Here is a 15,046-nt window from a genome sequence, read left to right on the forward strand (position 1 = left end):
TAGGCCTGCAACGGAACTACGTTAGCCAAGACGGGAGTGTAATTAGGAAAAACTCTGGCAACATATCATTTCGAAAAAACATTAAGAAATCTGACCCGAGAGACATGTGGACACAAGTCAGTAAAACCGTTCAGACTAGAAATATTCATGACTTGGGAAGGGATCAGTCGGCTTCTCCGTGTCTGGGACAGTATCCGTCGCGGCGATGACATTCAAGACGACATCATCGCGTGGTGTGGCCATCGTGGTGACTGTAACGGTTCCTGTGGTGTCCATAATTTCGTCCTCCTTTGTAGTGTCGTCGACATCGTCTGCCCACGGATTCGACAGCCCTGTCATCGGTTCGTCATTAAGTGGTGCACTATATTCAGGTGTTTGCTGGTGATTTTTATCTTCGGTTCGGGTAATTGCTACGTCATCGGAGGGCAAACTGGCAGAACCGGAGGTACTATCCAAGGACACAGGGTCTTCGTTAGATGACTGCTGATTGCACTGCAAGTTCTCAGATGCAGATTGACGTATTTTGCCCCCTATTTGCTTCGCCTGTTCACGCAGTTGTGGTGCAGTCTGCTCTGCACCTTGACGCGCGATCCTCCGTTTTTTAGATTTCTTGGGAGATGCGTCTCGTGGTGGACTTTGGACGGTACCTGAAGAAGCCTCAGGTTGCAAAGTAGCACTACTCGAAGTGACTGACGCCAGGTCTGATTTCATTGCACTTGACGGGCTGTGGTCAGTGCCTAAGGCAGCTGCAGGATTCGGAAGAGCACAACTAGAAACGGCTGGTTGCGAGTCCGGTTTCTGTGCACCTGATACGCTTTTGATACCTCCTAAAGAAGCTCCAGGATGCAGAGGAGCACTACCCGAAGCGACTGAGGTCGCGTCCGTATCCATTGCCTCATTGGGCGATTCCACGGCGACAAGGGCAGGAGCAGATATGTCTTCGCAGGAGGGTTGAGTGTCTACAGATGCTACACCTGAGTCGGTCGGTTGGTCGGTCGCTTGTGGGTCGGTATTCGTAGTAACTTCGGAGGGCGCAGTGGCACTTGCAAAACCGCGCGCTACGGCGACATATGTCACGGGCAGAGTTGACATAGCAGGGGGCCTGACGGCATCGCCGGCAGGCAGTTGCGCCACTCGCCTTTGAACACAGTCTGCACGAACGTGGCCTGGTAAATTGCAGACAGCACACGTTTTCGGTTGGTCATCATACATCACAACAGCTCTATATCCGCAGACGTTTATAAACGACGGAATGTGCTTCTGCAATTCGACTTTTAATTGGCGCACACCATTCAAAACAGGGAATTTGTGTGCAGCAGACCACCGTTCGGCAATATTACTCAAAACTTTCCCGTATGGAGCAATAACAGCATTTATCTGGTCACTTGTAATTTCAAAGGGAAGTTCAAAGACTCGCACGGTCCGAATACCTAGACCAGCATGGGCAACGGTAACCTCCCCAACATTTCCGTCAGCATGTTTAAATTTCAGAATGCCACCACAAGATCGAACTATCCTTTCACACAATTCTGGACTGGCAAGTTTCACGAAAACCACACTGTTCATAATCGAGAAATGTATGCCGATAATATCATCAAGTCCTATTTTAACATCATCCTCTAACCACTGTTCAACATCAAATGACCTCGGTCGGACAAAGTTGCGATCAAACGTGAATTTCAAAGTATCTTTTCGTTGCGGTTGCGACATCTCTTAATTCTTTTTCATGTCTACACAAATACTATAGACAGCGACAAGTTGCAGCAAGAGCAGAGACTTACCACGCGGAGCTAACGCAGCACAGCACACAGCACGGCACGTCCGACCTCCAGCGCAGCCGCTGGCTGACTCGCTGAGCTAGCCGGCTACCTCGGTGGATACCTGCCGGGTAGCACGTCACACAGTACTCGTTTGGGTTGGGTGGTCCCATACAGAATCTCTCCATGATGCCTAATGTTTTCCTAACGTCACACTCGTCACGTACTTCACTTTTATGTCATAATCATTTCTGAGAGGTAAAGAAATTGCATGACAACATGCAGAGCTAGTGGCGTCAAAATTAACACACATACTTTATGTGACTCAAAAGCCGAACGAGTTACTTTCCGACGTTGTTTTAGATGTGCAAGTGATAGTCAAAACTCGCTGTATCGGCACTCTGCCGACCATTTCGCTAGTTAACACCGGTCTTGTTGTGTGTGTTTCAAGCTCAAGAGCATCTCCAAGCAAAAAATGGTCAACAGCAACATTCAGACGGTTTCGTACTGCTCAATTGCTACATTAAAACGTTATGTTTCTTTTTCAGAACTGGAAAAACACAAGCGTAACAGCATTCGAACCTGTAATCTTCAGATCCGAAGTCCGACGCCTTATCCATTAGGCCACACGGTCACTGACGACCAACATTTACATGTATACGACTCATCTCGAAACGCTCACACCCCTGAGGATTTGTGTTTTCGTTCTACACAGCCGCTGCCCCTTGCTCTTTCCCACCCATTCGTTACATTCAACCTCTGACGTGACCGACCAAATATAGACTGAGAAACAAGACCACACACTTTGTGCATTCGGAATCGAAAGCAGGGCGTCCCTCGCCGCATTTGCTACGATTGCCATTTGCTACTTCTGCAGAAGCGGCTGCGGCGGCGACGACGACGACGACGACGACGACGACGACGACGAATGTCGCGAGAGGCTCTGAGATATGTGAGAAATACATCTATAAAATGTAATTCAGACTGCCTCGCCCCACCTTATGCTGTACCGCTATGGCAAATGCTTTATCTGCGCCATTCGCCTTAATCGCATCTGAGAGTAATTCTTAAAAAAACGCCTGTCGCTAATTGTTCGTCATCACAGGTACTGTTTGCTATACGGTCACGACGCGCAACTGATTTCCAAAATTCATCTTTCTCCTGTGAGAATGGAACTTACGACCTCTGGTTTATTAGACCAGTGCTCTACCACTGAGCTAAAGAGGCGCGGCCTAGCGGTACTCTTGGGTACTTCGTCCTTACGGTCGTCTGCATCATCAGACTTTAGCTGACAACACTTCATATTACCGGCTAATATTTGCAGCTATGGCGACAAATTAATGCTTGGCTACACATCTGACACGTAACCGATGTGCTCTCCAAACAACAACACTCTCATTTCAGAACATGTCTTTCACACATGTCTACAAAATCACCTTCACCTTCAAATACAGCTTCCTTGCGACTGACAGAGACGTAGGCAAAGTTTAAAGTTGCTATTTCCATTAAATCTCGTTAATCAGAAAAACGGTAATTTACACCTGCAGCGGAACAAAATTCCGTTCCGCCCAGCGTCTGGCTCGAACCCACAACCCTGGGATTAAGAGTCTGACGCTCTACCGACTGAGCTAGCCGGCTACCTCGGTGAATACCTCCCGGGTAGCACATCACACAGTACTCGTTTGGGTTGGGTGGTCCCATACAGAATCTCTCCATGATGCCTAATGTTTTCCTAACGTCACACTCGTCACGTACTTCACTTTTATGTCATAATCATTTCTGAGAGGTAAAGAAATTGCATGACAACATGCAGAGCTAGTGGCGTCAAAATTAACACACATACTTTATGTGACTCAAAAGCCGAACGAGTTACTTTCCGACGTTGTTTTAGATGTGCAAGTGATAGTCAAAACTCGCTGTGTCGGCACTCTGCCGACCATTTCGCTAGTTAACACTGGTCTTGTTGTGTGTGTTTCAAGCTCAAGAGCATCTCCAAGCAAAAAATGGTCAACAGCAACATTCAGACGGTTTCGTACTGCTCAATTGCTACATTAAAACGTTATGTTTCTTTTTCAGAACTGGAAAAACACAAGCGTGACAGCATTCGAACCTGTAATCTTCAGATCCGAAGTCCGACGCCTTATCCATTAGGCCACACGGTCACTGACGACCAACATTTAAAAGTATACGACTCATCTCGAAACGCTCACACCCCTGAGGATTTGTGTTTTCGTTCTACACAGCCGCTGCCCCTTGCTCTTTCCCACCCATTCGTTACATTCAACCTCTGACGTGACCGACCAAATATAGACTGAGAAACAAGACCACACACTTTGTGCATTCGGAATCGAAGGCAGGGCGTCCCTCGCCGCATTTGCTACGATTGCCATTTGCTACTTCTGCAGAAGTGGCGGCGGCGGCGGCGGCCGCGACGACGACGAATATCGCGAGAGGCTCTGAGATATGTGAGAAATACATCTATGAAATGTAATTCAGACAGCCTCGTCCCACCTTAAGATGTACCGCTTTGGCAAATGCTTTATCTGCGCCATTCGCCTTAATCGCATCTGAGAGTAATTCTTAAAAAACGCCTGTCGCTAATTGTTCGTCATCACAGGAACTGTTTGCTATACGGCCACGACGCGCTACTGATTTCCAAAATTCATCTTTCTCCTGTGAGTATGGAACTTACGACCCCTGGTTTCTTAGACCAGTGCTCTACCACTGAGCTAAAGAGGCGCGGCCTAGCGGTACTCTTGGGTACTTCGTCCTTACGGTCGTCTGCATCATCAGACTTTAGCTGACAACACTTCATATTACCGGCTAATATTTGCAGCTATGGCGACAAATTAATGCTTGGCTACACATCTGACACGTAACCGATGTGCTCTCCAAACAACAACACTTGCATTTCAGAACATGTCTTTCACACATGTCTACAAAATCACCTTCACCTTCAAATACAGTTTCCTTGCGACTGACAGAGACGTAGGCAAAGTTTAAAGTTGCTATTTCCATTAAATCTTGTTAATCAGAAAAACGGTAATTTACACCTGCAGCGGAACAAAATTCCGTTCCGCCCAGCGTCTAGCTCGAACCCACGACCCTGGGATTAAGAGTCTGACGCTCTACCGACTCAGCTAGCCGGCTACCTCGGTGAATACCTCCCGGGTAGCACGTCACACAGTACTCGTTTGGGTTGGGTGGTCCCATACAGAATCTCTCCATGATGCCTAATGTTTTCCTAACGTCACACTCGTCACGTACTTCACTTTTATGTCATAATCATTTCTGAGAGGTTAAGAAATTGCATGACAACATGCAGAGCTAGTGGCGTCAAAATTCACACACATACTTTATGTGACTCAAAAGCCGAACGAGTTACTTTCCGACGTTGTTTTAGATGTGCAAGTGATAGTCAAAACTCGCTGTGTCGGCACTCTGCCGACCATTTCGCTAGTTAACACCGGTCTTGTTGTGTGTGTTTCAAGCTCAAGAGCATCTCCAAGCAAAAAATGGTCAACAGCAACATTCAGACGGTTTCGTACTGCTCAATTGCTACATTAAAACGTTATGTTTCTTTTTCAGAACTGGAAAAACACAAGCGTGACAGCATTCGAACCTGTAATCTTCAGATCCGAAGTCCGACGCCTTATCCATTAGGCCACACGGTCACTGACGACCAACATTTAAAAGTATACGACTCATCTCGAAACGCTCACACCCCTGAGGATTTGTGTTTTCGTTCTACACAGCCGCTGCCCCTTGCTCTTTCCCACCCATTCGTTACATTCAACCTCTGACGTGACCGACCAAATATAGACTGAGAAACAAGACCACACACTTTGTGCATTCGGAATCGAAGGCAGGGCGTCCCTCGCCGCATTTGCTACGATTGCCATTTGCTACTTCTGCAGAAGCGGCGGCGGCGGCGGCGGCGGCGGCGGCGATGACGACGAAGATCGCGAGAGGCTCTGAGATATGTGAGAAATACATCTATGAAATGTAATTCAGACAGCCTCGTCCCACCTTAAGATGTACCGCTTTGGCAAATGCTTTATCTGCGCCATTCGCCTTAATCGCATCTGAGAGTAATTCTTAAAAAACGCCTGTCGCTAATTGTTCGTCATCACAGGAACTGTTTGCTATACGGCCACGACGCGCTACTGATTTCCAAAATTCATCTTTCTCCTGTGAGTATGGAACTTACGACCACTGGTTTCTTAGACCAGTGCTCTACCACTGAGCTAAAGAGGCGCGGCCTAGCGGTACTCTTGGGTACTTCGTCCTTACGGTCGTCTGCATCATCAGACTTTAGCTGACAACACTTCATATTACCGGCTAATATTTGCAGCTATGGCGACAAATTACTGCTTGGCTACACATCTCACAATTAACCGATGTGCTATCCAAACAACAACACTTGCATTTCAGAACATGTCTTTCACACATGTCTACAAAATCACCTTCACCTTCAAATACAGTTTCCTTGCGACTGACAGAGACGTAAGCAAAGTTTAAAGTTGCTATTTCCATTAAATCTCGTTAATCAGAAAAACGGTAATTTACACCTGCAGCGGAACAAAATTCCGTTCCGCCCAGCGTCTAGCTCGAACCCACGACCCTGGGATTAAGAGTCTGACGCTCTACCGACTCAGCTAGCCGGCTACCTCGGTGAATACCTCCCGGGTAGCACGTCACACAGTACTCGTTTGGGTTGGGTGGTCCCATACAGAATCTCTCCATGATGCCTAATGTTTTCCTAACGTCACACTCGTCACGTACTTCACTTTTATGTCATAATCATTTCTGAGAGGTAAAGAAATTGCATGACAACATGCAGAGCTAGTGGCGTCAAAATTAACACACATACTTTATGTGACTCAAAAGCCGAACGAGTTACTTTCCGACGTTGTTTTAGATGTGCAAGTGATAGTCAAAACTCGCTGTGTCGGCACTCTGCCGACCATTTCGCTAGTAAACACCGGTCTTGTTGTGTGTGTTTCAAGCTCAAGAGCATCTCCAAGCAAAAAATGGTCAACAGCAACATTCAGACGGTTTCGTACTGCTCAATTGCTACATTAAAACGTTATGTTTCTTTTTCAGAACTGGAAAAACACAAGCGTGACAGCATTCGAACCTGTAATCTTCAGATCCGAAGTCCGACGCCTTATCCATTAGGCCACACGGTCACTGACGACCAACATTTAAAAGTATACGACTCATCTCGAAACGCTCACACCCCTGAGGATTTGTGTTTTCGTTCTACACAGCCGCTGCCCCTTGCTCTTTCCCACCCATTCGTTACATTCAACCTCTGACGTGACCGACCAAATATAGACTGAGAAACAAGACCACACACTTTGTGCATTCGGAATCGAAAGTAGGGCGTCCCTCGCCGCATTTGCTACGATTGCCATTTGCTACTTCTGCAGAAGCGACGGCGACGACGACGACGACGACGACGACGTCGACGACGACGACGAATATCGCGAGAGGCTCTGAGATATGTGAGAAATACATCTATGAAATGTAATTCAGACAGCCTCGTCCCACCTTAAGATGTACCGCTTTGGCAAATGCTTTATCTGCGCCATTCGCCTTAATCGCATCTGAGAGTAATTCTTAAAAAAACGCCTGTCGCTAATTGTTCGTCATCAAAGGAACTGTGTGCTATACGGCCACGACGCGCAACTGATTTCCAAAATTCATCTTTCTCCTGTGAGTATGGAACTTACGATCCCTGCTTTCTTAGACCAGTGGTCTACCACTGAGCTAAAGAGGCGCGGCCTAGCGCTACTCTTGGGTACTTCGTCCTTACGGTCGTCTGCATCATCAGACTTTAGCTGACAACACTTCATATTACCGGCTAATATTTGCAGCTATGGCGACAAATTAATGCTTGGCTACACATCTGACACGTAACCGATGTGCTCTCCAAACAACAACACTTGCATTTCAGAACATGTCTTTCACACATGTCTACAAAATCACCTTCACCTTCAAATACAGTTTCTTTGCGACTGACAGAGACGTAGGCAAAGTTTAAAGTTGCTATTTCCATTAAATCTCGTTAATCAGAAAAACGGTAATTTACACCTGCAGCGGAACAAAATTCCGTTCCGCCCAGCGTCTGGCTCGAACCCACGACCCTCTGATTAAGAGTCTGACGCTCTACCGACTGAGCTAGCCGGCTACCTCTGTGAATACCTGCCGGGTAGCACGTCACACAGTACTCGTTTGGGTTGGGTGGTCCCATACAGAATCTCTCCATGATGCCTAATGTTTTCCTAACGTCACACTCGTCACGTACTTCACTTTTATGTCATAATCATTTCTGAGAGGTAAAGAAATTGCATGACAACATGCAGAGCTAGTGGCGTCAAAATTAACACACATACTTTATGTGACTCAAAAGCCGAACGAGTTACTTTCCGACGTTGTTTTAGATGTGCAAGTGATAGTCAAAACTCGCTGTGTCGGCACTCTGCCGACCATTTCGCTAGTTAACACCGGTCTTGTTGTGTGTGTTTCAAGCTCAAGAGCATCTCCAAGCAAAAAATGGTCAACAGCAACATTCATACGGTTTCGTACTGCTCAATTGCTACATTAAAACGTTATGTTTCTTTTTCAGAACTGGAAAAACACAAGCGTGACAGCATTCGAACCTGTAATCTTCAGATCCGAAGTCCGACGCCTTATCCATTAGGCCACACGGCCACTGACGACCAACATTTAAAAGTATACGACTCATCTCGAAACGCTCACACCCCTGAGGATTTGTGTTTTCGTTCTACACAGCCGCTGCCCCTTGCTCTTTCCCACCCATTCGTTACATTCAACCTCTGACGTGACCGACCAAATATAGACTGAGAAACAAGACCACACACTTTGTGCATTCGGAATCGAAGGCAGGGCGTCCCTCGCCGCATTTGCTACGATTGCCATTTGCTACTTCTGCAGAAGCGACGACGACGACGACGACGACGACGTCGACGACGACGACGAATATCGCGAGAGGCTCTGAGATATGTGAGAAATACATCTATGAAATGTAATTCAGACTGCCTCGTCCCACCTTAAGATGTACCGCTTTGGCAAATGCTTTATCTGCGCCATTCGCCTTAATCGCATCTGAGAGTAATTCTTAAAAAAACGCCTGTCGCTAATTGTTCGTCATCAAAGGAACTGTTTGCTATACGGCCACGACGCGCAACTGATTTCCAAAATTCATCTTTCTCCTGTGAGTATGGAACTTACGACCCCTGGTTTCTTAGACCAGTGGTCTACCACTGAGCTAAAGAGGCGCGGCCTAGCGCTACTCTTGGGTACTTCGTCCTTACGGTCGTCTGCATCATCAGACTTTAGCTGACAACACTTCATATTACCGGCTAATATTTGCAGCTATGGCGACAAATTAATGCTTGGCTACACATCTGACACGTAACCGATGTGCTCTCCAAACAACAACACTTGCATTTCAGAACATGTCTTTCACACATGTCTACAAAATCACCTTCACCTTCAAATACAGTTTCTTTGCGACTGACAGAGACGTAGGCAAAGTTTAAAGTTGCTATTTCCATTAAATCTCGTTAATCAGAAAAACGGTAATTTACACCTGCAGCGGAACAAAATTCCGTTCCGCCCAGCGTCTGGCTCGAACCCACGACCCTCTGATTAAGAGTCTGACGCTCTACCGACTGAGCTAGCCGGCTACCTCTGTGAATACCTGCCGGGTAGCACGTCACACAGTACTCGTTTGGGTTGGGTGGTCCCATACAGAATCTCTCCATGATGCCTAATGTTTTCCTAACGTCACACTCGTCACGTACTTCACTTTTATGTCATAATCATTTCTGAGAGGTAAAGAAATTGCATGACAACATGCAGAGCTAGTGGCGTCAAAATTAACACACATACTTTATGTGACTCAAAAGCCGAACGAGTTACTTTCCGACGTTGTTTTAGATGTGCAAGTGATAGTCAAAACTCGCTGTGTCGGCACTCTGCCGACCATTTCGCTAGTTAACACCGGTCTTGTTGTGTGTGTTTCAAGCTCAAGAGCATCTCCAAGCAAAAAATGGTCAACAGCAACATTCATACGGTTTCGTACTGCTCAATTGATACATTAAAACGTTATGTTTCTTTTTCAGAACTGGAAAAACACAAGCGTGACAGCATTCGAACCTGTAATCTTCAGATCCGAAGTCCGACGCCTTATCCATTAGGCCACACGGCCACTGACGACCAACATTTAAAAGTATACGACTCATCTCGAAACGCTCACACCCCTGAGGATTTGTGTTTTCGTTCTACACAGCCGCTGCCCCTTGCTCTTTCCCACCCATTCGTTACATTCAACCTCTGACGTGACCGACCAAATATAGACTGAGAAACAAGACCACACACTTTGTGCATTCGGAATCGAAGGCAGGGCGTCCCTCGCCGCATTTGCTACGATTGCCATTTGCTACTTCTGCAGAAGCGGCGGCGGCGACGACGACGACGACGACGACGACGACGACGACGAATATCGCGAGAGGCTCTGAGATATGTGAGAAATACATCTATGAAATGTAATTCAGACTGCCTCGTCCCACCTTAAGATGTACCGCTTTGGCAAATGCTTTATCTGCGCCATTCGCCTTAATCGCATCTGAGAGTAATTCTTAAAAAAACGCCTGTCGGTAATTGTTCGTCATCACAGGAACTGTGTGCTATACGGCCACGACGCGCAACTGATTTCCAAATTTCATCTTTCTCCTGTGAGTATGGAACTTACGACCCCTGGTTTCTTAGACCAGTGCTCTACCACTGAGCTAAAGAGGCGCGGCCTAGCGGTACTCTTGGGTACTTCGTCCTTACGGTCGTCTGCATCATCAGACTTTAGCTGACAACACTTCATATTACCGGCTAATATTTGCAGCTATGGCGACAAATTACTGCTTGGCTACACATCTGACACGTAACCGATGTGCTCTCCAAACGACAACACTTGCATTTCAGAATATGTCTTTCACACATGTCTACAAAATCACCTTCACCTTCAAATACAGCTTCCTTGCGACTGACAGAGACGTAGGCAAAGTTTAAAGTTGCTATTTCCATTAAATCTCGTTAATCAGAAAAACGGTAATTTACACCTGCAGCGGAACAAAATTCCGTTCCGCCCAGCGTCTGGCTCGAACCCACGACCCTGGGATTAAGAGTCTGACGCTCTACCGACTGAGCTAGCCGGCTACCTTGGTGAATACCTCCCGGGTAGCACGTCACACAGTACTCGTTTGGGTTGGGTGGTCCCATACAGAATCTCTCCATGATGCCTAATGTTTTCCTAACGTCACACTCGTCACGTACTTCACTTTTATGTCATAATCATTTCTGAGAGGTAAAGAAATTGCATGACAACATGCAGAGCTAGTGGCGTCAAAATTCACACACATACTTTATGTGACTCAAAAGCCGAACGAGTTACTTTCCGACGTTGTTTTAGATGTGCAAGTGATAGTCAAAACTCGCTGTGTCGGCACTCTGCCGACCATTTCGCTAGTTAACACCGGTCTTGTTGTGTGTGTTTCAAGCTCAAGAGCATCTCCAAGCAAAAAATGGTCAACAGCAACATTCAGACGGTTTCGTACTGCTCAATTGCTACATTAAAACGTTATGTTTCTTTTTCAGAACTGGAAAAACACAAGCGTGACAGCATTCGAACCTGTAATCTTCAGATCCGAAGTCCGACGCCTTATCCATTTGGCCACACGGTCACTGACGACCAACATTTAAAAGTATACGACTCATCTCGAAACGCTCACACCCCTGAGGATTTGTGTTTTCGTTCTACACAGCCGCTGCCCCTTGCTCTTTCCCACCCATTCGTTACATTCAACCTCTGACGTGACCGACCAAATATAGACTGAGAAACAAGACCACACACTTTGTGCATTCGGAATCGAAGGCAGGGCGTCCCTCGCCGCATTTGCTACGATTGCCATTTGCTACTTCTGCAGAAGCGGCGGCGGCGGCGGCGGCGGCGACGACGACGACGACGACGACGAATATCGCGAGAGGCTCTGAGATATGTGAGAAATACATCTACAAAATGTAATTCAGACTGCCTCGTCCCACCTTAAGATGTTCCGCTTTGGCAAATGCTTTATCTGCGCCATTCGCCTTAATCGCATCTGAGAGTAATTCTTAAAAAACGCCTGTCGCTAATTGTTCGTCATCACAGGAACTGTGTGCTATACGGCCACGACGCGCAACTGATTTCCAAATTTCATCTTTCTCCTGTGAGTATGGAACTTACGACCCCTGGTTTCTTAGACCAGTGCTCTACCACTGAGCTAAAGAGGCGCGGCCTAGCGGTACTCTTGGGTACTTCGTCCTTACGGTCGTCTGCATCATCAGACTTTAGCTGACAACACTTCATATTACCGGCTAATATTTGCAGCTATGGCGACAAATTACTGCTTGGCTACACATCTGACTCGTAACCGATGTGCTCTCCAAACAACAACACTTGCATTTCAGAATATGTCTTTCACACATGTCTACAAAATCACCTCCACCTTCAAATACAGCTTCCTTGCGACTGACAGAGACGTAGGCAAAGTTTAAAGTTGCTATTTCCATTAAATCTCGTTAATCAGAAAAACGGTAATTTACACCTGCAGCGGAACAAAATTCCGTTCCGCCCAGCGTCTGGCTCGAACCCACAACCCTGGGATTAAGAGTCTGACGCTCTACCGACTGAGCTAGCCGGCTACCTCGGTGAATACCTCCCGGGTAGCACGTCACACAGTACTCGTTTGGGTTGGGTGGTCCCATACAGAATCTCTCCATGATGCCTAATGTTTTCCTAACGTCACACTCGTCACGTACTTCACTTTTATGTCATAATCATTTCTGAGAGGTAAAGAAATTGCATGACAACATGCAGAGCTAGTGGCGTCAAAATTCACACACATACTTTATGTGACTCAAAAGCCGAACGAGTTACTTTCCGACGTTGTTTTAGATGTGCAAGTGATAGTCAAAACTCGCTGTGTCGGCACTCTGCCGACCATTTCGCTAGTTAACACCGGTCTTGTTGTGTGTGTTTCAAGCTCAAGAGCATCTCCAAGCAAAAAATGGTCAACAGCAACATTCAGACGGTTTCGTACTGCTCAATTGCTACATTAAAACGTTATGTTTCTTTTTCAGAACTGGGAAAACACAAGCGTGACAGCATTCGAACCTGTAATCTTCAGATCCGAAGTCCGACGCCTTATCCATTAGGCCACACGGTCACTGACGACCAACATTTAAAAGTATACGACTCATCTCGAAACGCTCACACCCCTGAGGATTTGTGTTTTCGTTCTACACAGCCGCTGCCCCTTGCTCTTTCCCACCCATTCGTTACATTCAACCTCTGACGTGACCGACCAAATATAGACTGAGAATCAAGACCACACACTTTGTGCATTCGGAATCGAAGGCAGGGCGTCCCTCGCCGCATTTGCTACGATTGCCATTTGCTACTTCTGCAGAAGCGGCGGCGGCGAAGGCGGCGGCGGCGGCGACGACGACGACGACGAATATCGCGAGAGGCTCTGAGATATGTGAGAAATACATCTACAAAATGTAATTCAGACTGCCTCGTCCCACCTTAAGATGTACCGCTTTGGCAAATGCTTTATCTGCGCCATTCGCCTTAATCGCATCTGAGAGTAATTCTTAAAAAAACGCCTGTCGCTAATTGTTCGTCATCACAGGAACTGTGTGCTATACGGCCACGACGGGCAACTGATTTCCAAATTTCATCTTTCTCCTGTGAGTATGGAACTTACGACCCCTGGTTTCTTAGACCAGTGCTCTACCACTGAGCTAAAGAGGCGCGGCCTAGCGGTACTCTTGGGTACTTCGTCCTTACGGTCGTCTGCATCATCAGACTTTAGCTGACAACACTTCATATTACCGGCTAATATTTGCAGCTATGGCGACAAATTACTGCTTGGCTACACATCTGACTCGTAACCGATGTGCTCTCCAAACAACAACACTTGCATTTCAGAATATGTCTTTCACACATGTCTACAAAATCACCTTCACCTTCAAATACAGCTTCCTTGCGACTGACAGAGACGTAGGCAAAGTTTAAAGTTGCTATTTCCATTAAATCTCGTTAATCAGAAAAACGGTAATTTACACCTGCAGCGGAACAAAATTCCGTTCCGCCCAGCGTCTGGCTCGAACCCACGACCCTGGGATTAAGAGTCTGACGCTCTACCGACTGAGCTAGCCGGCTACCTCGGTGAATACCTCCCGGGTAGCACGTCACACAGTACTCGTTTGGGTTGGGTGGTCCCATACAGAATCTCTCCATGATGCCTAATGTTTTCCTAACGTCACACTCGTCACGTACTTCACTTTTATGTCATAATCATTTCTGAGAGGTAAAGAAATTGCATGACAACATGCAGAGCTAGTGGCGTCAAAATTCACACACATACTTTATGTGACTCAAAAGCCGAACGAGTTACTTTCCGACGTTGTTTTGGATGTGCAAGTGATAGTCAAAACTCGCTGTGTCGGCACTCTGCCGACCATTTCGCTAGTTAACACCGGTCTTGTTGTGTGTGTTTCAAGCTCAAGAGCATCTCCAAGCAAAAAATGGTCAACAGCAACATTCAGACGGTTTCGTACTGCTCAATTGCTACATTAAAACGTTATGTTTCTTTTTCAGAACTGGGAAAACACAAGCGTGACAGCATTCGAACCTGTAATCTTCAGATCCAAAGTCCGACGCCTTATCCATTTGGCCACACGGTCACTGACGACCAGCATTTAAAAGTATACGACTCATCTCGAAACGCTCACACCCCTGAGGATTTGTGTTTTCGTTCTACACAGCCGCTGCCCCTTGCTCTTTCCCACCCATTCGTTACATTCAACCTCTGACGTGACCGACCAAATATAGACTGAGAAACAAGACCACACACTTTGTGCATTCGGAATCGAAGGCAGGGCGTCCCTCGCCGCATTTGCTACGATTGCCATTTGCTACTTCTGCAGAAGCGGCGGCGGCGGCGGCGGCGGCGGCGGCGATGACGACGAAGATCGCGAGAGGCTCTGAGATATGTGAGAAATACATCTATGAAATGTAATTCAGACAGCCTCGTCCCACCTTAAGATGTACCGCTTTGGCAAATGCTTTATCTGCGCCATTCGCCTTAATCGCATCTGAGAGTAATTCTTAAAAAACGCCTGTCGCTAATTGTTCGTCATCACAGGAACTGTTTGCT

The 15,046-nt window shown here is 46.8% G+C and overlaps 1 non-coding gene across 1 annotated transcript; it reads right to left on the reverse strand.

Annotated features, from left to right (window-relative positions):
* Positions 1–2,912: 2,912 nt before the first annotated feature.
* On the reverse strand, positions 2,913–2,984 carry Trnai-aau (transfer RNA isoleucine (anticodon AAU)). The gene has a single exon. It is a non-coding gene; the product is annotated as a tRNA-Ile (tRNA).
* Between the last annotated feature and the right edge of the window lie 12,062 nt (positions 2,985–15,046).

This window comes from Schistocerca gregaria, unplaced genomic scaffold (assembly GCF_023897955.1).
Source record: "Schistocerca gregaria isolate iqSchGreg1 unplaced genomic scaffold, iqSchGreg1.2 ptg000131l, whole genome shotgun sequence".
In the NCBI taxonomy this organism is placed as follows: domain Eukaryota; kingdom Metazoa; phylum Arthropoda; class Insecta; order Orthoptera; family Acrididae; genus Schistocerca; species Schistocerca gregaria.